The sequence below is a fragment of the Nicotiana tomentosiformis genome, chromosome 2, assembly GCF_000390325.3.
Source record: "Nicotiana tomentosiformis chromosome 2, ASM39032v3, whole genome shotgun sequence".
In the NCBI taxonomy this organism is placed as follows: domain Eukaryota; kingdom Viridiplantae; phylum Streptophyta; class Magnoliopsida; order Solanales; family Solanaceae; genus Nicotiana; species Nicotiana tomentosiformis.
The window spans coordinates 9,836,277-9,841,279 of record NC_090813.1 but is presented as its reverse complement, the minus strand read 5'-3'; positions in this window follow the sequence as shown (position 1 = coordinate 9,841,279).

Below are 5,003 nucleotides of genomic sequence, written 5' to 3'. Positions count from 1 at the left end.
CGATGGGGAGTGAACAAACTTCTACAGCTGGTGGACAAGCATAGGCTCTGGAGGGTTTACTGGATTCGTGGTAGTTGTACCCAATGCAGCTGTGATGACCCAAAAGATCATCTTATGTTTTAGAACTCGAATCTGCGTTCTTAAGCCTTAAAAGTCTCATTTTTACCCTTCTCGATTTGCGTGCGCAGTCCGGGCATATTTTCGGAAAGCTTTTATGTTGAAAATTGATGAAAATAAGAATTTATGCCTTAAAAGTTAATTTTAGTTGACTTTGATCAATATTTTTGGTAAACGAGCCCGAATCCGTATTTTGACGGTCTCGGTGGGTCCATATCGAATTATGGGACCTGGGCGTATGCCAGGAATCGAATTCGGAGGTCCCTAACTTGAGTTATGAATTTTTGAAAAAAGAATTAAAAGTCTGAAAATTATTTATTTTCAAGAATTGATTGATGCTTGGCATTATTAGTACCGGGTCCATATTTTGGTTCCGGAGCCCGGTGCAGGTTCATTATGATATTTAAGACTTGTTTGTGAAATTTGGTGAGAAACGAAGTTGATTTGACGTGATACAGACGTCCAGTTGAGTAAATAGAAATTTTAAAGTGTTCTTGAGAATTTCATTTGATTTGGTGCTAAATTAGGAGTTCTAGGTATTATTTTGGCGATTTGATAGTGCGAGCAGGTCCGCATGATATTTTTAGACTTGTGTGCATGTTTGGTTTGGAGCCCCGCGGGCTCGGGTGTGTTTCGGATAGGCTACGGGATGTTTCAGACTTAGAATTTCTACTGTTTTACTGTTGCTGGTGCACGAGTATTTTGTGCTTCGCGATAGCGAAGTGTAAACTAGGCTGGGAGGTAATTTTTTCTTCGCGAACGCGAAGAATTGGGGGTGGTACCCTTCGCGAACGAGATCTGTCTCCCGCGAATGCGATAGGTTAATGGACCTGGGGGAGGGGGTCATGTTCTTCTATGCCAATGCATCCACTGCGTCGCGAATGCGAAGGCTTGGGTAGAGCTGCCTTACGCGAACGCATTGAAATACTCGCGAATGTGAAGGCCTTAGGCCGATGTGCATCGCGATCGTGACAGGCCTCCCGCGAACGTGGTGAAGGCATGTCTAGTGTTTTAAAAGAGACTTCAAAACGGGATTTGTTCAAATTTCATATTTTCTTCCATAGAACTCGACCTAGGGCAATTTTTGAAGAAGGATTTCGACACCCAATCATAGGTTTGCACTTTCTAACTTGTTTTCTTCAATTTCCATCATCATTTATTGAATTCCTAGTTTTTAATCTTGTTCTTTAAGGGTAGAAATTCGGGATTTTGGGGGAATTGGGAATTTTATAAATTTGAGGATTTAGACCTCGATTTGAGGTCGGATTCCAGAACTAATTACATACTCGGGCTCAGGGGGTGAATGGGTAAACGAATTTTGGTCCGAACCTCGGGTTTTGACCAAGCGGGCCCAGGGTCGATTTTTTTTACTTTTTGGAGGAAAATTTGGGAAATTTAATTTATGCAATATAATTGATTTCTTTAGCAATATTTGATATTATTGAGTCATTTTTGAATAGATACGAGTGGTTTGGAGGTGAATTCCAAAGGAAAACTTATGATTGAGAATTAAGTGGCATTCGGAGCGAGGTAAGTGTTGTGTCTAACACTGACTTGAGGGAATTAGAAACCTTAGATTACTTGCTAAGTGAAATCCATATGAGCGGCGTATATGTGAGGTGACAAGTACTTATGCGATGCCAATTTACCCGTTTTCCATGTTTCTCTGTTTTTCTTATATTGTCTCTTTCCTATGCCTAATTGCTACGTGTTATACTAGTGTTGTTCAATTTATTGTTCTTATCATGTTTACGGATTTTCTGGTGATAATTGAGATTTTATTTCAAAGTTGAGATTGATATTATGAAACCAAATGTTGAAGTAAGGTTTGTACTTAGTATTCTATCTCCCTGCTATTATTTATGCATTGCATTATGGTAAGGGAGAGTGTTAATGCACGAAGGGTGATGCCGTACCATATTGTGAGTGTTAATGCACGAAGGGTGATGCCGTGCCATATTGTGAGAGTTAATGCACGAAGGGTGATGCCGTGCCATATTGTGAGTATTAATGCACGAAGGGTGATGCTGTGCCATATTGTGAATGTTAATGCACGAAGGGTGATGCCGTGCCATATTGTGAGTGTAAAAGCACGAAAGGTGATGTCGTGCCATGATATGAGAGTTAATGCACGAAGGGTGATGCCGTGTCGTTTCTATTAATTTTATGGTGAGATTGAGAGTAAAAGCACGAAGGGTGATGCCGTGCATTTTTCCTTTACTGTATTCACCATTCCTGTTGATTTATGGTATATTGACTTCTCCGCTGATCATTTTGTTGTAGTTCTTTATCTTGTATTCCCCTCAGTATGTTCCCGTCTCGACATTTCCTGTTAGTTCTTCATTTCTGTTATTTGTATATACACTGTTAAATTGTACAGGTTGATTTGTAGGTGCCTTGCCTTAGCCTCGTCACTACTTCATCGAGGTTAGGCTCGATACTTACCAGTACATGGGGTCAGTTGTACTGATACTGCACTCTGTACTTTCTGTGCAGATTTTGATACCGACTCGGGTTGATCGAGATTTTGCTATTGGTTCGCTGTCCGGAGACTCAAGGTAGATCTGTCAGCATTCACAGACCTTGAAGTCCCCGTCTATCTTTCCTGTTCTACTATTTCTTTCATTCAGACAGTTTTATTTCTTTCAGGCTATTATTCAGGGGTTATGGGGAATTCTTGTACTCTCGTGTAGCGGCATGATAGGTGTAGTGAGCAGCATAGGAATTGGAGGTTGAGGATCAAGGTTGCGGCTCAGTGTTGATAAGAATGTCACGAGCTTAGATGGGTAGGGAAGAATTCATATGTTTAGAGTAAACTAGTATTAACTTAGTATCGCCTGAGAATGGTGTCCTGTGGAAGAGGCATTGCATGTTGATTTGCGAATTCGTGATTTGGTTTGCATAATTAATACGATTGGTGGTATGGAGGTGCATACTTTGCTACATGGTGAAGGTCGTGGGATGTATCCAATGGGAGAATTGTGTAAGTGTGACATGTTAGTCACTTGATTGTTAAGGATTGCAACCAAGTATGAATATTCTGGTACTATCGCTAATGTGAGAGTTTATGCCGGAAAGGCACTCTCTTCCTTTGGTTGTGGACTGTGGGAATTTGTTCCGGATTGGATGGCTGCTCGTGTGCGTCATGAATAGGGCCATTGTGTATACTTGAAAGGTTGTTGGCCCAGTATGGTATGATCAGAATTGGCTTGAGGTCCGTTTGTGGGTCTAGTGTGAATGTGTTTTCTACGTCAGGTCGGATGTGTTCATTCGGCATAGAATTTCTTATCGAGGAGTCTTCAGGCATTGGATGTTATTCCCGTTGTCACATTTCACGTTTTTGTACGTTAAAGTTTCGTCGTAAGTGAATCGGTTTAGACTCGGGAATGAGATTATTTTTGAGGTTATAAGCATTTATGCTATTTATAACAGGTGATAAGTAAGTGTCGTGAAGGTAATAGGGTAAGCGAATCGAAGAGAATGAGTTTATGAACTAGTGCCATACAAGGTACCACATGACCATAATAGTGAGGTGTATAAAGTATGTTAAAAGTGATTAGTATTTTAAGTAAATTAAGATATTACCTAATTATGTGAGTAATTGATTAATTATTGATTAGTGGGAGATTAATGAGTTAGCAAATCAATTGGAAACATTATGGATAAGCCTAAAGCCCCCCAATGTAGCAGCACGTCTATTAAGTGATAAGTGACTCTTTGGTTTGGATATTAGGTGGCATTTTAGGGGATTTTTGAGCAAAAGTCATCCTTATCAAGTGGGGCCCACAACCCATAAGTTATAAGAAATCTTCCTAAATCATTAATTGGGATGTTATGTTTTGCTAAGCAACGGATGAATTCTCCAAAAATGAATTCATATGAGACTTCTTAGCATAATAGCAACGGGATTTTGCAATTCTAAGAGAGCACGGTACAATCTTTCTCAAGAATATCATATAGATTTTTCCTTACTCCGATCCGCCGTTACGTATTTTTCGCAAAAGACGTGTGCTAGAGGAATTGTCAAGAGAATCGGCTCAGGTATGTTAAGGCTATCCCTTCTTTCCTTTTGGCATGATCCAAGTAATGATACGTAAACATAATGTTATTTCATAAATGGTTCTACTCTTAGTAACTAAGAAGGTCTACGTTGTTCACTCATGTGACATGATATTCAAAGCATGCCTAAGTATGTTCCTAACTCTCTATTAAGGTATTCAATAAAGATGTTAATATTCATAATGGTATTATATGCATCATCATTTACCATCGAGCTATGGCTGGTTGGGCAGTAACACATTTACCACCGAGCTACGGTCGGTCGGGCAATCATGTATTTACCACCGCTCTATGGCCGGTCGGGCAGTTACCACTAATCAGTTGGGCAGTTAACGTCACGAGAATGATGGGTATTATTCTATATGTTATGTCCCCCAGTGGAAAGTCAGAGGTTATAAGTTGACTCTTATCCCTTCCCGAGATAGTATCTTATTATTACATTTCATTTTTGCCTTACATACTCGGTACATTCTTCGTATTGACGTCCCTTTTTCTGGGGCACTTTGATTTATGCCACGCATGTGTATATAGGAGAGGTAAGGACCCTCCACTGTAGGTTGCCTCCAGATATCAACTTTTGGTTGGTGAGCTCTACTTCTTCCTGGAGTATTACCGAGTCACGTTCTATATATGTTATTTCGTTTTATGAGGACGTCGGGAACCCTATCCCGACTTATATATTATGGTCATTTTTTTTTAGAGGTTTTGCAGACAATGTCCTGTGTATAGTTTTAGGTATGACATGTCAACGTCCTTGTCGGCCCCTATGTATCTATATAAATCTTTTTGAATTAGTTATGTGAGTTAAGTTCTAATATTGTTACTTA